Below are 18,613 nucleotides of genomic sequence, written 5' to 3'. Positions count from 1 at the left end.
ATCTATCTATCTATCTATCTATCTATCTATCTATCTATCTATCTAATCTATGAAAGGCCTTCCAATGTAATTCCAGCCCAGATAGCTGGCTAGCACTCAGATAGCTGGCTGACTAGCTATAACAGGCCTTTAAATCCAGCTTCTTTAGCTTACGGCCAAACCACCTTGGGAACGCCTGATCTCGTCCGATCTCAGAAGCCAAGCAGGGTTGGGCTCAGTCAGTACCTAGATGGGAGACTGCCTGGGAATACTGAGTGCTGTAAGCTTTTTATTTTTGGGTTTCAGCCCCATTCATGAAGTGTCATTTAGCAGTTAGCTAGCATAATAAAGGATCTATCTATCTATCTATCTATCTATCTATCTATCTATCTATCTATCTATCTATCTATCTATCTATCTATCTATCTATCTATCTATCTATCTATCTATCTATCTATCTATCTATCTATCTATCTATCTATCTATCTAATCTATGAAAGGCCTTCCAATGTAATTCCAGCCCAGATAGCTGGCTAGCACTCAGATAGCTGGCTGACTAGCTATAACAGGCCTTTAAATCCAGCTTCTTTCACTTACGGCCAAACCACCTTGGGAACGCCTGATCTCGTCTGATCTCAGAAGCCAAGCAGTGTTGGGCTCAGTCAGTACCTAGATGGGAGACTGCCTGGGAATACTGAGTGCTGTAAGCTTTTTATTTTTGGGTTTCAGCCCCATTCATGAAGTGTCATTTAGCAGTTAGCTAGCATAATAAAGGATCTATCTATCTATCTATCTATCTATCTATCTATCTATCTATCTATCTATCTATCTATCTATCTATCTATCTATCTATCTATCTATCTATCTATCTATCTATCTATCTATCTATCTATCTATCTATCTATCTATCTATCTAATCTATGAAAGGCCTTCCAATGTAATTCCAGCCCAGATAGCTGGCTAGCACTCAGATAGCTGGCTGACTAGCTATAACAGGCCTTTAAATCCAGCTTCTTTCGCTTACGGCCAAACCACCTTGGGAACGCCTGATCTCGTCCGATCTCAGAAGCCAAGCAGGGTTGGGCTCAGTCAGTACCTAGATGGGAGACTGCCTGGGAATACTGAGTGCTGTAAGCTTTTTATTTTTGGGTTTCAGCCCCATTCATGAAGTGTCATTTAGCAGTTAGCTAGCATAATAAAGGATCTATCTATCTATCTATCTATCTATCTATCTATCTATCTATCTATCTATCTATCTATCTATCTATCTATCTATCTATCTATCTATCTATCTATCTATCTATCTATCTATCTATCTATCTATCTATCTATCTATCTATCTATCTATCTAATCTATGAAAGGCCTTCCAATGTAATTCCAGCCCAGATAGCTGGCTAGCACTCAGATAGCTGGCTGACTAGCTATAACAGGCCTTTAAATCCAGCTTCTTTCACTTACGGCCAAACCACCTTGGGAACGCCTGATCTCGTCTGATCTCAGAAGCCAAGCAGTGTTGGGCTCAGTCAGTACCTAGATGGGAGACTGCCTGGGAATACTGAGTGCTGTAAGCTTTTTATTTTTGGGTTTCAGCCCCATTCATGAAGTGTCATTTAGCAGTTAGCTAGCATAATAAAGGATCTATCTATCTATCTATCTATCTATCTATCTATCTATCTATCTATCTATCTATCTATCTATCTATCTATCTATCTATCTATCTATCTATCTATCTATCTATCTATCTATCTATCTATCTAATCTATGAAAGGCCTTCCAATGTAATTCCAGCCCAGATAGCTGGCTAGCACTCAGATAGCTGGCTGACTAGCTATAACAGGCCTTTAAATCCAGCTTCTTTCGCTTACGGCCAAACCACCTTGGGAACGCCTGATCTCGTCCGATCTCAGAAGCCAAGCAGGGTTGGGCTCAGTCAGTACCTAGATGGGAGACTGCCTGGGAATACTGAGTGCTGTAAGCTTTTTATTTTTGGGTTTCAGCCCCATTCATGAAGTGTCATTTAGCAGTTAGCTAGCATAATAAAGGATCTATCTATCTATCTATCTATCTATCTATCTATCTATCTATCTATCTATCTATCTATCTATCTATCTATCTATCTATCTATCTATCTATCTATCTATCTATCTATCTATCTATCTATCTATCTATCTATCTATCTATCTATCTATCTATCTATCTATCTATCTATCTATCTATCTATCTATCTATCTATCTATCTATCTATCTATCTATCTATCTATCTATCTATCTATCTATCTATCTATCTATCTATCTATCTATCTATCTATCTATCTATCTATCTATCTATCTATCTATCTATCTATCTATCTATCTATCTATCTATCTATCTATCTATCTATCTATCTATCTATCTATCTATCTATCTATCTATCTATCTATCTATCTATCTATCTATCTATCTATCTATCTATCTATCTATCTATCTATCTATCTATCTATCTATCTATCTATCTATCTATCTATCTATCTATCTATCTATCTATCTATCTATCTATCTATCTATCTATCTATCTATCTATCTATCTATCTATCTATCTATCTATCTATCTATCTATCTATCTATCTATCTATCTATCTATCTATCTATCTATCTATCTATCTATCTATCTATCTATCTATCTATCTATCTATCTATCTATCTATCTATCTAATCTATGAAAGGCCTTCCAATGTAATTCCAGCCCAGATAGCTGGCTAGCACTCAGATAGCTGGCTGACTAGCTATAACAGGCCTTTAAATCCAGCTTCTTTCGCTTACGGCCAAACCACCTTGGGAACGCCTGATAGCGCCTCCTAGTGGTGAGAGGAAGTCGTGACCTTTAACCTGCAGCAGGAAGAGAGAGGCTCTTCCAAAGTGTGTTTGCTTTGTTACTTTTGTTTGTTTAATTTTGTACTAAACTTTGATTTAATTTTTTTGTTTATTTTGTATAAAATTTCTTTTGCTGTCCCCCAGCAGATTAACTGCTTGGGGGTCGGTCTTTTTCTTACTTTACAAAATGGATAAACTGGTAAATGACCCTGGACTGGAACAAAGACAAAGAGAAATGGATTACCCCAAAACAAACCAAAAAGACAAGAAGGCTGAAGAAAAAGGAATGGATCAAAGACACAGAGAAAAAGAAAACGGACTAAGTAATCAAGATATTGAAAACGAGAGCACAATTAATGAAATGCAAAATGGATCAAACAAAGACAGAAAAGAGGAATCAACAGACCAGAAGGAAAATGAGACAATAGAGAACGCTGAACAAAAGAAGAACGATCAGCAAAAAAGACCACATGCTGAAAGAGAAAAGACGGAGGACTGGAAGAAAAAGATACAAGACAAAGCACAATTCTATGACAAACTGAAAACAAGAGCAGGACACCAAAAAGATTACAAAAAAGAAGCAACATTAATAATAGAGCTCAAAGAAGGAAGCGAAATATCTGCTATGGACATTATAAAAACTCTAAATGAAAAACTTGGAGTTGGGAAATTAATCGGACTGCGCCCCAGACCCAATAACGAGTTTGAGGCCACTCTTGAAAATGAAAATCTGTGTGAGTAGTTGCTTGATGGAGTAGAAATAAAAGGACAAATATGTGACATCAGAAGATTAACCACAACAGAGATGATGGTCTCATTCCTTAACCTCCCGACGTACATATCTGACGCAGAAATCCTGGTCAAGCTAATAAAGTGGGGAGTGACTCCTGTTCTCCCGCTCAAGCGCCGTTTCTACCCGAACACCACCATTGCCGACGGAACGAGGTTCATTAGGGTGAAATTCCCTAAAGAGGTAGTGTCCCTACCATATAGCGCAAGGTTCGAGACTGGGGACGGCCCTCAGTATTTCAGAATCATACATGACCGACAGGTTAAAGTCTGCAGACTCTGCATGTCAGCGGAGCATGTTATGAGGAGCTGTCCCCAGCTCACCTGCAGGGAATGCCTGCAACAGGGACACTATGCTCGGGACTGCGTCTCAACGAAATGTCCGGACTGCAACCGGGCGATGATCAGGTGTACCTGTGAACACGAGCCGGATATAGAAGAGCGGCGCGAGACAGCGGAGAGCGATGCGGAGAGTGATAAGGAGACCACCAGCTGCGAAAATGCTGAAAAGATGGAAATCGGGCAGGAGGAGGAGAACGACCAACAGACCAACACAACACAGAGGACATCAGAACAGGAAAACGCAAACCCTGAGAAAGATCAGAACATGGACATTCAAAACACAGAAAATAACGACACAGTGCACGAAATCACGAGGACACAAACATCACAGGACCCCGAAACGGAATTAAACACAATGGAACTCGAACTGGACAATACAGAAGACAGACCTAATGAAAAAAGCAAAAGGGAAAGAGAGGAGACCAGCGAAGAACCTTTCATTCCGGTGAGTCTGACACGCCGTCGTATATCGAAGAAAGTCACGCCGAATATTATAGAGGCTAATAAAAGACATGAACAGTTAAAAATGAAGAGAAAAGGAATATATAAGAACTCAAATGAAAGTGATTAAGGAGTTTTTTATTCTGCTCAACCTCATGAGCACTCTAACCTTAACATCTTTAAATGCACGAGGTTTGAGCAGAACAGAGAAGCTACGAAAACTATTAGAACAGACAAAGTCGACTGATATTTTATGTTTACAAGAAACAAAATGGAGTGATGAACGGGCAAATTATTATCAAAAAATATGGGATGGTGAAATATATTTTAATAATGATCCAAAGCAAAAAAGAGGCGTAGCGATTTTATTAAAAAAAGGTTTTTATGACACAACAAATATAATATACACTGATAATGAAGGAAGAGTTTTAACACTCAAAATAAAAACAAAAGATAGGGATATAACAATATGTAATTTACATGCGCCAAATGAAGAAAATGAAAAGAAATTTTTTTTTGCAAATATAAGTGTTTTAATGGACACATGGAGTAACACAATATTAATTGGAGATTTTAACACTGTTTTAAAGAAAACTGATTTAGATAATTCAATGGTATTTAAAGAAGATAAAGGAAGAGATGAATTATATGCATTAATGCAAAAACATAATTTATTAGAGATATGGGAAAAAAGAAATAAGGATAAAAGAGATTTTTCAAGGAGACAAATAGTAAACGGGATATTAAAACAAAGCCGAATTGATCTATGTCTGATAAATAAACAATATGAAAATAACATCCTAAAATCAATATATAAAAAATACGCAGAAAGTGACCATGAAATTTTAGAAATCAAATTAAACCTGATCGATGTAGAAAGAGGACCTGGTACCTGGATTTTAAATACAGAGATTTTAAAAGATTGGATTTTTAAAATAGAAATCGAGAACATTATTTTAAATAATCTAGATTGTGACCTGTTTATAGAAAATAAAAGGATATGGTGGGATAATGTAAAGAGGGATATTAAAATACATGCAATCAGATACTCGAGAAAAATCCAAAAAACAAAAAGAGACAACGAAATGAAAATTAGAAAAGATTTGCAGAAGGAGCTAGAAAAAATTATCCAATTAGAAGAAGCACTAAAAGAAATAATAGAGGAAAAATGTAAAGGGGCTATGATTAGAAGCAGAACAAAATATGCAATAGATGGAGAAAAATGTAATAAATTCTTTTTTGATCTAGAAAAAACAAAGAGAAATGCAGATTTAATTAAAAATATAAAAAGAAAAGATGGGAAAATAATAGATGAAAAAGAAAAGATTTTAAAGGAAGTATACAATTTCTATGAGGAACTTTTTAAAAATAAAAGAATAAATAAAGAAGAAGAAACATTTTTAAATGAAAAAATAAAAATTAAACTAACAGAGGAAAATAAAGAAATATGTGATGAGGAAATCACTGAAAACGAAATAGAAAAAGCAATAGACAGCCTTAATAATGGAAAAAGCCCAGGCCTAGATGGTTTACCATCAGAATTTTATAAAACTTTTAAATCTATTTTAACACCAATATTACTTACCGTTTTTAAAGAAATTAAAGAAAACGGGCAGTTAACAGAAAGTATGAAAAAAGGTTTAATTAAAATCATATATAAAAAGAAAGGAAACAAAAATGATTTGAAAAATTTTAGACCAATAAGCCTCCTAAATACGGATTACAAAATTTTAGCAAAGGTTTTAGCAAACAGACTAAAAGAGATTTTACCACAAATTATAACGACAAATCAGACATACAGTGTGTTGGGGAGGGACATCTCAGATACAGTGAGTAACATAAGAGATACGATATGGTACATGAAAGGAAAAAACATAGAGGGATACCTAGTAAGCATTGACTTTGAAAAAGCATTTGATAGAATAGAACATGACTACCTTTTCAATCTTTTAGAAACACTGGGGTTTGGAGAATATTTTAAAAGCTGGCTAAAAATTTTATATACAAATACTATGAGTTGTGTAAAAGTTAATGGTTTTTTAACAGAGTTTATTCCAATAAAAAGATCAATAAGACAAGGATGCCCTTTGTCAGCATTACTGTATACACTAGCTGCTGAACCACTAGGGCTTGCAATTAATGAAGAAAGAAGCATAAAAGGGATTTTAATGAACAAAACAGAACAAAAAATTTTTCAATATGCCGACGATACAACTTTTATACTGCGTGACATCGAGAGCGTACATAATGCAATAAACATTTTAAAACAATTCTGTGAAGGGGCGGGAGCAAAAATCAATATGGAGAAATCAGTTTACATAAAAATAGGAAAAGCACAAAATTTGCCAAACACAATACCTTTTAAAGAAGAAAACAGTTTTAAAATTTTAGGCATTAGGATGGGAGACACTGAGAAAAAAGATAGAGAAATAATCTGGGAAGATATTTTAATTAAAATGAAAACAAGATTAAACTTTTGGAAAATGAGGCAATTATTTTTAGGGGGGAAAATTTTAATTCTCAACACTTTGTTTCTCTCTAAAGCATGGTACGCTCTAAATGTCACCAGTGTCCCACAGTGGGTTTTAAAACAAATAAAAGCTTTTATCGTCGACTTTTTATGGGATGGTAAACCGTCTAAAATAGCATATAATACAATAATAGGACCGAAAAAGAAGGGAGGCCTGGGTTTAATCGATATAGAAACAAGAGTAAAAGCTATGAGAGTAAAAGTAATAAGAAAATTTTTAGATGAAAACAAACAAGGATGGAAAGAATATTTTAGAATAATTTTAAATAAATGTGGAGGAGAAGATTTAAAAACAAACACTCTATACATGAGATTAAAAGAAGACATGACACAAGAAATACCAGAGTTTTATAAAGAGGTTTTAAAAGCATGGGGTGATTTTATGGATTTTATTGTTTTTATTCCAAATGGAAAGGAACAAATCATGAATCAACCCCTCTTTTTTAACCCAAACATAAAAATTGAAAGCAAGGAGATACCTATTAAGAGATGGTTCCAAGCAGGAATAAAACAAGTAAAAGATATTTTTTATGAAGTAATACCTGGTTTTTTACCTACACAAGCATGCTATGATCTAATCAACGATAAAGAAGTAAAAATACACATAAAGCAAGTTGAAAAACACTATCAACAAATAAAACAAGCGATACCATCTGAATGGATGAAAGAAATTGAGGAAAATAAAAAAGAAGAAAAAAATCATGAACCCAAAATAAAAGTACGAACAAAAAAGACAACAAAAGAAATGGAAGAATGTAAACTAAAAACTATATATGAATTATTACTAGAAAAGATGTGGATAGAGCCCAAAGCAAATGCATACTGGAGCAGGCTATTTCCAGATCTAGAAGTTAAAAACATCTGGAAAAATACATATCAGAAATTTAAAAACCTACAATTGGAAAACTTTGATTTTTTATTGAAACATAATACAATTTTTAATGAACTAAGACTATACAAAATAAATCTATCAGAAACTCCAATATGCAAAATATGTTTTAAGGAAGATGAAGGTCTAAAACATATGTTCTTTTATTGTAATGAACTAAAATGTTTTAATGCAAAACTGGAAAAGATAACAGCACACTTTTTAGAAGACACAGAAGAAAAACAACCTGCATGGGAACCCTTGTTACTATTTGGAAACAAAACAAAATCAAATAACACGTTTGTTTTAAATCTCATTTTATCAGTTGCAAGGTACTCTATACACATACGCAGAACAATAACAAAACAAAAAGGGATAATTATACCAATATGTCGAATTTTTAAACAAAAACTTCAGAATACTTTTAAAGATTTATATTATTATTTTTATAATGAATCAAAATTACTAGAGTTTGAAGAACTGGTGGTAAGAAACAATCCTTTCATTGATTTTAATTGGAAAGAATGTAATATTATTTTACCGGATTGTTTTTAAAAACATGTAATGTTATTAAATGAACCTGGTAATTTAACAAAGCAATGTTTTTAATGTGAACAGAAAAGTATTGTTGTAACTTTCAATGTATTTATGCTTTTACTGTATTTATGTGTATGATTGCTAAATTAAATAAAAAAAAATAAAAAAAATAAAAAATCTCGTCCGATCTCAGAAGCCAAGCAGGGTTGGGTTCAGTCAGTACCTAGATGGGAGACTGCCTGGGAATACTGAGTGCTGTAAGCTTTTTATTTTTGGGTTTCAGCCCCATTCATGAAGTGTCATTTAGCAGTTAGCTAGCATAATAAAGGATCTATCTATCTATCTATCTATCTATCTATCTATCTATCTATCTATCTATCTATCTATCTATCTATCTATCTATCTATCTATCTATCTATCTATCTATCTATCTATCTATCTATCTATCTATCTATCTATCTATCTAATCTATGAAAGGCCTTCCAATGTAATTCCAGCCCAGATAGCTGGCTAGCACTCAGATAGCTGGCTGACTAGCTATAACAGGCCTTTAAATCCAGCTTCTTTCACTTACGGCCAAACCACCTTGGGAACGCCTGATCTCGTCTGATCTCAGAAGCCAAGCAGGGTTGGGCTCAGTCAGTACCTAGATGGGAGACCGCCTGGGAATACTGAGTGCTGTAAGCTTTTTATTTTTTGGTTTCAGCCCCATTCATGAAGTGTCATTTAGCAGTTAGCTAGCATAATAAAGGATCTATCTATCTATCTATCTATCTATCTATCTATCTATCTATCTATCTATCTATCTATCTATCTATCTATCTATCTATCTATCTATCTATCTATCTATCTATCTATCTATCTATCTAATCTATGAAAGGCCTTCCAATGTAATTCCAGCCCAGATAGCTGGCTAGCACTCAGATAGCTGGCTGACTAGCTATAACAGGCCTTTAAATCCAGCTTCTTTCGCTTACGGCCAAACCACCTTGGGAACGCCTGATCTCGTCCGATCTCAGAAGCCAAGCAGGGTTGGGCTCAGTCAGTACCTAGATGGGAGACTGCCTGGGAATACTGAGTGCTGTAAGCTTTTTATTTTTGGGTTTCAGCCCCATTCATGAAGTGTCATTTAGCAGTTAGCTAGCATAATAAAGGATCTATCTATCTATCTATCTATCTATCTATCTATCTATCTATCTATCTATCTATCTATCTATCTATCTATCTATCTATCTATCTATCTATCTATCTATCTATCTATCTATCTATCTATCTAATCTATGAAAGGCCTTCCAATGTAATTCCAGCCCAGATAGCTGGCTAGCACTCAGATAGCTGGCTGACTAGCTATAACAGGCCTTTAAATCCAGCTTCTTTCGCTTACGGCCAAACCACCTTGGGAACGCCTGATCTCGTCCGATCTCAGAAGCCAAGCAGGGTTGGGCTCAGTCAGTACCTAGATGGGAGACTGCCTGGGAATACTGAGTGCTGTAAGCTTTTTATTTTTGGGTTTCAGCCCCATTCATGAAGTGTCATTTAGCAGTTAGCTAGCATAATAAAGGATCTATCTATCTATCTATCTATCTATCTATCTATCTATCTATCTATCTATCTATCTATCTATCTATCTATCTATCTATCTATCTATCTATCTATCTATCTATCTATCTATCTAATCTATGAAAGGCCTTCCAATGTAATTCCAGCCCAGATAGCTGGCTAGCACTCAGATAGCTGGCTGACTAGCTATAACAGGCCTTTAAATCCAGCTTCTTTTGCTTACGGCCAAACCACCTTGGGAACGCCTGATCTCGTCTGATCTCAGAAGCCAAGCAGGGTTGGGCTCAGTCAGTACCTAGATGGGAGACCGCCTGGGAATACTGAGTGCTGTAAGCTTTTTATTTTTTGGTTTCAGCCCCATTCATGAAGTGTCATTTAGCAGTTAGCTAGCATAATAAAGGATCTATCTATCTATCTATCTATCTATCTATCTATCTATCTATCTATCTATCTATCTATCTATCTATCTATCTATCTATCTATCTATCTATCTATCTATCTATCTATCTATCTAATCTATGAAAGGCCTTCCAATGTAATTCCAGCCCAGATAGCTGGCTAGCACTCAGATAGCTGGCTGACTAGCTATAACAGGCCTTTAAATCCAGCTTCTTTCGCTTACGGCCAAACCACCTTGGGAACGCCTGATCTCGTCCGATCTCAGAAGCCAAGCAGGGTTGGGCTCAGTCAGTACCTAGATGGGAGACTGCCTGGGAATACTGAGTGCTGTAAGCTTTTTATTTTTGGGTTTCAGCCCCATTCATGAAGTGTCATTTAGCAGTTAGCTAGCATAATAAAGGATCTATCTATCTATCTATCTATCTATCTATCTATCTATCTATCTATCTATCTATCTATCTATCTATCTATCTATCTATCTATCTATCTATCTATCTATCTATCTATCTATCTATCTATCTAATCTATGAAAGGCCTTCCAATGTAATTCCAGCCCAGATAGCTGGCTAGCACTCAGATAGCTGGCTGACTAGCTATAACAGGCCTTTAAATCCAGCTTCTTTAGCTTACGGCCAAACCACCTTGGGAACGCCTGATCTCGTCCGATCTCAGAAGCCAAGCAGGGTTGGGCTCAGTCAGTACCTAGATGGGAGACTGCCTGGGAATACTGAGTGCTGTAAGCTTTTTATTTTTGGGTTTCAGCCCCATTCATGAAGTGTCATTTAGCAGTTAGCTAGCATAATAAAGGATCTATCTATCTATCTATCTATCTATCTATCTATCTATCTATCTATCTATCTATCTATCTATCTATCTATCTATCTATCTATCTATCTATCTATCTATCTATCTATCTATCTATCTATCTATCTATCTAATCTATGAAAGGCCTTCCAATGTAATTCCAGCCCAGATAGCTGGCTAGCACTCAGATAGCTGGCTGACTAGCTATAACAGGCCTTTAAATCCAGCTTCTTTCACTTACGGCCAAACCACCTTGGGAACGCCTGATCTCGTCTGATCTCAGAAGCCAAGCAGGGTTGGGCTCAGTCAGTACCTAGATGGGAGACCGCCTGGGAATACTGAGTGCTGTAAGCTTTTTATTTTTTGGTTTCAGCCCCATTCATGAAGTGTCATTTAGCAGTTAGCTAGCATAATAAAGGATCTATCTATCTATCTATCTATCTATCTATCTATCTATCTATCTATCTATCTATCTATCTATCTATCTATCTATCTATCTATCTATCTATCTATCTATCTATCTATCTATCTATCTATCTATCTATCTATCTATCTATCTAATCTATGAAAGGCCTTCCAATGTAATTCCAGCCCAGATAGCTGGCTAGCACTCAGATAGCTGGCTGACTAGCTATAACAGGCCTTTAAATCCAGCTTCTTTCACTTACGGCCAAACCACCTTGGGAACGCCTGATCTCGTCTGATCTCAGAAGCCAAGCAGGGTTGGGCTCAGTCAGTACCTAGATGGGAGACCGCCTGGGAATACTGAGTGCTGTAAGCTTTTTATTTTTTGGTTTCAGCCCCATTCATGAAGTGTCATTTAGCAGTTAGTAATAATAATAAAGGATCTATCTATCTATCTATCTATCTATCTATCTATCTATCTATCTATCTATCTATCTATCTATCTATCTATCTATCTATCTATCTATCTATCTATCTATCTATCTATCTATCTATCTATCTATCTATCTATCTATCTATCTATCTATCTATCTATCTATCTATCTATCTAATCTATGAAAGGCCTTCCAATGTAATTCCAGCCCAGATAGCTGGCTAGCACTCAGATAGCTGGCTGACTAGCTACAGTGCCTTGCAAAAGTATTCAGCCCCCTTGAACTTTTCAACCTTTTGCCACATTTCAGGCTTCAAACATAACGATATGAAATTGTAATTTTTTGTGAAGAATCAACAACAAGTGGGACACAATCGTGAAGTGGAACGAAATTTATTGGATATTTTAAACTTTTTTTAGAAATGAAAAACTGAAAAGTGGGGCGTGCAATATTATTCAGCCCCCTTGCGTTAATACTTTGTAGCGCCACCTTTTGCTGCGATTACAGCTGCAAGTCACTTGGGGTATGTCTCTATCAGTTTTGCACATCGAGAGACAGAAATTTTTGCCCATTCTTCCTTGCAAAACAGCTCGAGCTCAGTGAGGTTGGATGGAGAGCGTTTGTGAACAGCAGTTTTCAGCTCTTTCCACAGATTCTCGATGGGATTCAGGTCTGGACTTTGACTTGGCCATTCTAACACCTGGATACGTTTATTTGTGAACCATTCCATTGTAGATTTTGCTTTATGTTTTGGATCATTGTCTTGTTGGAAGATAAATCTCCGTCCCAGTCTCAGGTCTTTTGCAGACTGCAACAGGTTTTCTTCCAGAATGGTCCTGTATTTGGCTCCATCCATCTTCACATCAATTTTAACCATCTTTTTTGTCCCTGCTGAAGAAAAGCAGGCCCAAACCATGATGCTGCCACCACCATGTTTGACAGTGGGGATGGTGTGTTCAGGGTGATGAGCTGTGTTGCTTTTACGCCAAACATAACGTTTTGCATTGTGGCCAAAAAGTTCGATTTTGGTTTCATCTGACCAGATCACCTTCTTCCACATGTTTGGTGTGTCTCCCAGGTGACTTTTTATAGATATCTTTGAGAAATGGCTTTCTTCTTGCCACTCTTCCATAAAGGCCAGATTTGTGCAGTGTACGACTGATTGTGTCCTATGGACAGAGTCTCCCACCTCAGCTGTAGATCTCTGCAGTTCATTCAGAGTGATCATGGGCCTCTTGGCTGCATCTCTGATCAGTCTTCTCCTTGTTTGAGCTGAAAGTTTAGAGGGACGGCCGGGTCTTGGTAGATTTGCAGTGGTCTGATACTCCTTCCATTTCAATATGATCGCTTGCACAGTGCTCCTTGAGATGTTTAAAGCTTGGGAAATCTTTTTGTATCCAAATCCGGCTTTAAACTTCTCCACAACAGTATCTCGGACCTGCCTGGTGTGTTCCTTCGTCTTCATGATGCTCTCTGCGCTTTAAACAGAACTCTGAGACTGTCACAGAGCAGGTGCATTTATACGGAGACTTGATTACACACAGGTGGATTCTATTTATCACCATCAGTCATTTAGGTCAACATTGGATCATTCAGAGATCCTCACTGAACTTCTGGAGTGAGTTTGCTGCACTGAAAGTAAAGGGGCTGAATAATATTGCACGCCCCACTTTTTAGTTTTTTATTTCTAAAAAAAGTTTAAAATATCCAATAAATTTCGTTCTACTTCACGATTGTGTCCCACTTGTTGTTGATTCTTCACAAAAAATTACAATTTCATATCGTTATGTTTGAAGCCTGAAATGTGGCAAAAGGTTGAAAAGTTCAAGGGGGCTGAATACTTTTGCAAGGCACTGTATAACAGGCCTTTAAATCCAGCTTCTTTCGCTTACGGCCAAACCACCTTGGGAACGCCTGATCTCGTCCGATCTCAGAAGCCAAGCAGGGTTGGGCTCAGTCAGTACCTAGATGGGAGACTGCCTGGGAATACTGAGTGCTGTAAGCTTTTTATTTTTGGGTTTCAGCCCCATTCATGAAGTGTCATTTAGCAGTTAGCTAGCATAATAAAGGATCTATCTATCTATCTATCTATCTATCTATCTATCTATCTATCTATCTATCTATCTATCTATCTATCTATCTATCTATCTATCTATCTATCTATCTATCTATCTATCTATCTATCTATCTATCTATCTAATCTATGAAAGGCCTTCCAATGTAATTCCAGCCCAGATAGCTGGCTAGCACTCAGATAGCTGGCTGACTAGCTATAACAGGCCTTTAAATCCAGCTTCTTTCGCTTACGGCCAAACCACCTTGGGAACGCCTGATCTCGTCTGATCTCAGAAGCCAAGCAGGGTTGGGCTCAGTCAGTACCTAGATGGGAGACCGCCTGGGAATACTGAGTGCTGTAAGCTTTTTATTTTTTGGTTTCAGCCCCATTCATGAAGTGTCATTTAGCAGTTAGTAATAATAATAAAGCATCTATCTATCTATCTATCTATCTATCTATCTATCTATCTATCTATCTATCTATCTATCTATCTATCTATCTATCTATCTATCTATCTATCTATCTATCTATCTATCTATCTATCTATCTATCTAATCTATGAAAGGCCTTCCAATGTAATTCCAGCCCAGATAGCTGGCTAGCACTCAGATAGCTGGCTGACTAGCTATAACAGGCCTTTAAATCCAGCTTCTTTCGCTTACGGCCAAACCACCTTGGGAACGCCTGATCTCGTCCGATCTCAGAAGCCAAGCAGGGTTGGGCTCAGTCAGTACCTAGATGGGAGACTGCCTGGGAATACTGAGTGCTGTAAGCTTTTTATTTTTGGGTTTCAGCCCCATTCATGAAGTGTCATTTAGCAGTTAGCTAGCATAATAAAGGATCTATCTATCTATCTATCTATCTATCTATCTATCTATCTATCTATCTATCTATCTATCTATCTATCTATCTATCTATCTATCTATCTATCTATCTATCTATCTATCTATCTATCTATCTATCTATCTAATCTATGAAAGGCCTTCCAATGTAATTCCAGCCCAGATAGCTGGCTAGCACTCAGATAGCTGGCTGACTAGCTATAACAGGCCTTTAAATCCAGCTTCTTTCACTTACGGCCAAACCACCTTGGGAACGCCTGATCTCGTCTGATCTCAGAAGCCAAGCAGGGTTGGGCTCAGTCAGTACCTAGATGGGAGACTGCCTGGGAATACTGAGTGCTGTAAGCTTTTTATTTTTGGGTTTCAGCCCCATTCATGAAGTGTCATTTAGCAGTTAGTAATAATAATAAAGCATCTATCTATCTATCTATCTATCTATCTATCTATCTATCTATCTATCTATCTATCTATCTATCTATCTATCTATCTATCTATCTATCTATCTATCTATCTATCTATCTATCTATCTATCTATCTATCTATCTAATCTATGAAAGGCCTTCCAATGTAATTCCAGCCCAGATAGCTGGCTAGCACTCAGATAGCTGGCTGACTAGCTATAACAGGCCTTTAAATCCAGCTTCTTTCGCTTACGGCCAAACCACCTTGGGAACGCCTGATCTCGTCCGATCTCAGAAGCCAAGCAGGGTTGGGCTCAGTCAGTACCTAGATGGGAGACTGCCTGGGAATACTGAGTGCTGTAAGCTTTTTATTTTTGGGTTTCAGCCCCATTCATGAAGTGTCATTTAGCAGTTAGCTAGCATAATAAAGGATCTATCTATCTATCTATCTATCTATCTATCTATCTATCTATCTATCTATCTATCTATCTATCTATCTATCTATCTATCTATCTATCTATCTATCTATCTATCTATCTATCTATCTATCTATCTAATCTATGAAAGGCCTTCCAATGTAATTCCAGCCCAGATAGCTGGCTAGCACTCAGATAGCTGGCTGACTAGCTATAACAGGCCTTTAAATCCAGCTTCTTTCGCTTACGGCCAAACCACCTTGGGAACGCCTGATCTCGTCCGATCTCAGAAGCCAAGCAGGGTTGGGCTCAGTCAGTACCTAGATGGGAGACTGCCTGGGAATACTGAGTGCTGTAAGCTTTTTATTTTTGGGTTTCAGCCCCATTCATGAAGTGTCATTTAGCAGTTAGCTAGCATAATAAAGGATCTATCTATCTATCTATCTATCTATCTATCTATCTATCTATCTATCTATCTATCTATCTATCTATCTATCTATCTATCTATCTATCTATCTAATCTATGAAAGGCCTTCCAATGTAATTCCAGCCCAGATAGCTGGCTAGCACTCAGATAGCTGGCTGACTAGCTATAACAGGCCTTTAAATCCAGCTTCTTTCACTTACGGCCAAACCAACTTGGGAACGCCTGATCTCGTCTGATCTCAGAAGCCAAGCAGGGTTGGGCTCAGTCAGTACCTAGATGGGAGACCGCCTGGGAATACTGAGTGCTGTAAGCTTTTTATTTTTTGGTTTCAGCCCCATTCATGAAGTGTCATTTAGCAGTTAGTAATAATAATAAAGGATCTATCTATCTATCTATCTATCTATCTATCTATCTATCTATCTATCTATCTATCTATCTATCTATCTATCTATCTATCTATCTATCTATCTATCTATCTATCTATCTATCTATCTATCTATCTATCTAATCTATGAAAGGCCTTCCAATGTAATTCCAGCCCAGATAGCTGGCTAGCACTCAGATAGCTGGCTGACTAGCTATAACAGGCCTTTAAATCCAGCTTCTTTCACTTACGGCCAAACCACCTTGGGAACGCCTGATCTCGTCTGATCTCAGAAGCCAAGCAGGGTTGGGCTCAGTCAGTACCTAGATGGGAGACCGCCTGGGAATACTGAGTGCTGTAAGCTTTTTATTTTTTGGTTTCAGCCCCATTCATGAAGTGTCATTTAGCAGTTAGTAATAATAATAAAGCATCTATGTATCTATCTATCTATCTATCTATCTATCTATCTATCTATCTATCTATCTATCTATCTATCTATCTATCTATCTATCTATCTATCTATCTATCTATCTATCTATCTATCTATCTATCTATCTATCTATCTAATCTATGAAAGGCCTTCCAATGTAATTCCAGCCCAGATAGCTGGCTAGCACTCAGATAGCTGGCTGACTAGCTATAACAGGCCTTTAAATCCAGCTTCTTTCGCTTACGGCCAAACCACCTTGGGAACGCCTGATCTCGTCCAATCTCAGAAGCCAAGCAGGGTTGGGCTCAGTCAGTACCTAGATGGGAGACTGCCTGGGAATACTGAGTGCTGTAAGCTTTTTATTTTTGGGTTTCAGCCCCATTCATGAAGTGTCATTTAGCAGTTAGCTAGCATAATAAAGGATCTATCTATCTATCTATCTATCTATCTATCTATCTATCTATCTATCTATCTATCTATCTATCTATCTATCTATCTATCTATCTATCTATCTATCTATCTATCTATCTAATCTATGAAAGGCCTTCCAATGTAATTCCAGCCCAGATAGCTGGCTAGCACTCAGATAGCTGGCTGACTAGCTACAGTGCCTTGCAAAAGTATTCAGCCCCCTTGAACTTTTCAACCTTTTGCCACATTTCAGGCTTCAAACATAACGATATGAAATTGTAATTTTTTGTGAAGAATCAACAACAAGTGGGACACAATCGTGAAGTGGAACGAAATTTATTGGATATTTTAAACTTTTTTTAGAAATGAAAAACTGAAAAGTGGGGCGTGCAATATTATTCAGCCCCCTTGCGTTAATACTTTGTAGCGCCACCTTTTGCTGCGATTACAGCTGCAAGTCACTTGGGGTATGTCTCTATCAGTTTTGCACATCGAGAGACAGAAATGTTTGCCCATTCTTCCTTGCAAAACAGCTCGAGCTCAGTGAGGTTGGATGGAGAGCGTTTGTGAACAGCAGTTTTCAGCTCTTTCCACAGATTCTCGATGGGATTCAGGTCTGGACTTTGACTTGGCCATTCTAACACCTGGATACGTTTATTTGTGAACCATTCCATTGTAGATTTTGCTTTATGTTTTGGATCATTGTCTTGTTGGAAGATAAATCTCCGTCCCAGTCTCAGGTCTTTTGCAGACTGCAACAGGTTTTCTTCCAGAATGGTCCTGTATTTGGCTCCATCCATCTTCCCATCAATTTTAACCATCTTCCCTGTCCCTGCTGAAGAAAAGCAGGCCCAAACCATGATGCTGCCACCACCATGTTTGACAGTGGGGATGGTGTGTTCAGGGTGATGAGCTGTGTTGCTTTTACGCCAAACATAACGTTTTGCATTGTGGCCAAAAAGTTCGATTTTGGTTTCATCTGACCAGATCACCTTCTTCCACATGTTTGGTGTGTCTCCCAGGTGACTTTTTATAGATATCTTTGAGAAATGGCTTTCTTCTTGCCACTCTTCCATAAAGGCCAGATTTGTGCAGTGTACGACTGATTGTGTCCTATGGACAGAGTCTCCCACCTCAGCTGTAGATCTCTGCAGTTCATTCAGAGTGATCATGGGCCTCTTGGCTGCATCTCTGATCAGTCTTCTCCTTGTTTGAGCTGAAAGTTTAGAGGGACGGCCGGGTCTTGGTAGATTTGCAGTGGTCTGATACTCCTTCCATTTCAATATGATCGTTTGCACAGTGCTCCTTGAGATGTTTAAAGCTTGG

The 18,613-nt window shown here is 37.5% G+C and overlaps 17 non-coding genes and 5 pseudogenes across 17 annotated transcripts; all 22 read left to right on the top strand.

The window, feature by feature from the left end:
* The first annotated feature begins 147 nt into the window (after positions 1-147).
* Positions 148-266, top strand: LOC134304899 (5S ribosomal RNA). The gene has a single exon (XR_010008271.1). It is a non-coding gene; the product is annotated as a 5S ribosomal RNA (ribosomal RNA).
* A 304-nt stretch (positions 267-570) lies between these two features.
* LOC134305163 (5S ribosomal RNA) lies at positions 571-689 on the top strand (annotated as a pseudogene).
* A 308-nt stretch (positions 690-997) lies between these two features.
* LOC134304898 (5S ribosomal RNA) lies at positions 998-1,116 on the top strand. Its single transcript, XR_010008270.1, has one exon. It is a non-coding gene; the product is annotated as a 5S ribosomal RNA (ribosomal RNA).
* Positions 1,117-1,432: 316 nt separating this feature from the next.
* LOC134305162 (5S ribosomal RNA) lies at positions 1,433-1,551 on the top strand (annotated as a pseudogene).
* A 288-nt stretch (positions 1,552-1,839) lies between these two features.
* Positions 1,840-1,958, top strand: LOC134304896 (5S ribosomal RNA). The gene has a single exon (XR_010008268.1). It is a non-coding gene; the product is annotated as a 5S ribosomal RNA (ribosomal RNA).
* A 6,948-nt stretch (positions 1,959-8,906) lies between these two features.
* On the top strand, positions 8,907-9,025 carry LOC134305029 (5S ribosomal RNA). The gene has a single exon (XR_010008393.1). It is a non-coding gene; the product is annotated as a 5S ribosomal RNA (ribosomal RNA).
* Positions 9,026-9,309: 284 nt separating this feature from the next.
* LOC134304895 (5S ribosomal RNA) lies at positions 9,310-9,428 on the top strand. Its single transcript, XR_010008267.1, has one exon. It is a non-coding gene; the product is annotated as a 5S ribosomal RNA (ribosomal RNA).
* A 288-nt stretch (positions 9,429-9,716) lies between these two features.
* LOC134304894 (5S ribosomal RNA) lies at positions 9,717-9,835 on the top strand. The gene has a single exon (XR_010008266.1). It is a non-coding gene; the product is annotated as a 5S ribosomal RNA (ribosomal RNA).
* A 280-nt stretch (positions 9,836-10,115) lies between these two features.
* LOC134304876 (5S ribosomal RNA) lies at positions 10,116-10,234 on the top strand. The gene has a single exon (XR_010008249.1). It is a non-coding gene; the product is annotated as a 5S ribosomal RNA (ribosomal RNA).
* A 280-nt stretch (positions 10,235-10,514) lies between these two features.
* Positions 10,515-10,633, top strand: LOC134304893 (5S ribosomal RNA). The gene has a single exon (XR_010008265.1). It is a non-coding gene; the product is annotated as a 5S ribosomal RNA (ribosomal RNA).
* A 288-nt stretch (positions 10,634-10,921) lies between these two features.
* On the top strand, positions 10,922-11,040 carry LOC134304892 (5S ribosomal RNA). The gene has a single exon (XR_010008264.1). It is a non-coding gene; the product is annotated as a 5S ribosomal RNA (ribosomal RNA).
* Positions 11,041-11,336: 296 nt separating this feature from the next.
* On the top strand, positions 11,337-11,455 carry LOC134305028 (5S ribosomal RNA). The gene has a single exon (XR_010008392.1). It is a non-coding gene; the product is annotated as a 5S ribosomal RNA (ribosomal RNA).
* A 308-nt stretch (positions 11,456-11,763) lies between these two features.
* Positions 11,764-11,882, top strand: LOC134305026 (5S ribosomal RNA). The gene has a single exon (XR_010008390.1). It is a non-coding gene; the product is annotated as a 5S ribosomal RNA (ribosomal RNA).
* A 1,944-nt stretch (positions 11,883-13,826) lies between these two features.
* Positions 13,827-13,945, top strand: LOC134304891 (5S ribosomal RNA). The gene has a single exon (XR_010008263.1). It is a non-coding gene; the product is annotated as a 5S ribosomal RNA (ribosomal RNA).
* Positions 13,946-14,241: 296 nt separating this feature from the next.
* LOC134304875 (5S ribosomal RNA) lies at positions 14,242-14,360 on the top strand. The gene has a single exon (XR_010008248.1). It is a non-coding gene; the product is annotated as a 5S ribosomal RNA (ribosomal RNA).
* Positions 14,361-14,652: 292 nt separating this feature from the next.
* On the top strand, positions 14,653-14,771 carry LOC134304890 (5S ribosomal RNA). The gene has a single exon (XR_010008262.1). It is a non-coding gene; the product is annotated as a 5S ribosomal RNA (ribosomal RNA).
* Positions 14,772-15,067: 296 nt separating this feature from the next.
* LOC134305148 (5S ribosomal RNA) lies at positions 15,068-15,186 on the top strand (annotated as a pseudogene).
* Positions 15,187-15,486: 300 nt separating this feature from the next.
* Positions 15,487-15,605, top strand: LOC134304889 (5S ribosomal RNA). The gene has a single exon (XR_010008261.1). It is a non-coding gene; the product is annotated as a 5S ribosomal RNA (ribosomal RNA).
* A 292-nt stretch (positions 15,606-15,897) lies between these two features.
* Positions 15,898-16,016, top strand: LOC134304888 (5S ribosomal RNA). The gene has a single exon (XR_010008260.1). It is a non-coding gene; the product is annotated as a 5S ribosomal RNA (ribosomal RNA).
* Positions 16,017-16,276: 260 nt separating this feature from the next.
* LOC134305152 (5S ribosomal RNA) lies at positions 16,277-16,395 on the top strand (annotated as a pseudogene).
* A 296-nt stretch (positions 16,396-16,691) lies between these two features.
* On the top strand, positions 16,692-16,810 carry LOC134305025 (5S ribosomal RNA). Its single transcript, XR_010008389.1, has one exon. It is a non-coding gene; the product is annotated as a 5S ribosomal RNA (ribosomal RNA).
* A 304-nt stretch (positions 16,811-17,114) lies between these two features.
* On the top strand, positions 17,115-17,233 carry LOC134305155 (5S ribosomal RNA; annotated as a pseudogene).
* Positions 17,234-18,613: the final 1,380 nt, after the last annotated feature.

The sequence above is a fragment of the Trichomycterus rosablanca genome, unplaced genomic scaffold (assembly GCF_030014385.1).
Source record: "Trichomycterus rosablanca isolate fTriRos1 unplaced genomic scaffold, fTriRos1.hap1 scaffold_123, whole genome shotgun sequence".
NCBI classification, from domain to species: Eukaryota; Metazoa; Chordata; class Actinopteri; order Siluriformes; family Trichomycteridae; genus Trichomycterus; species Trichomycterus rosablanca.
This window is presented reverse-complemented; position numbering and strand designations above follow the sequence as displayed.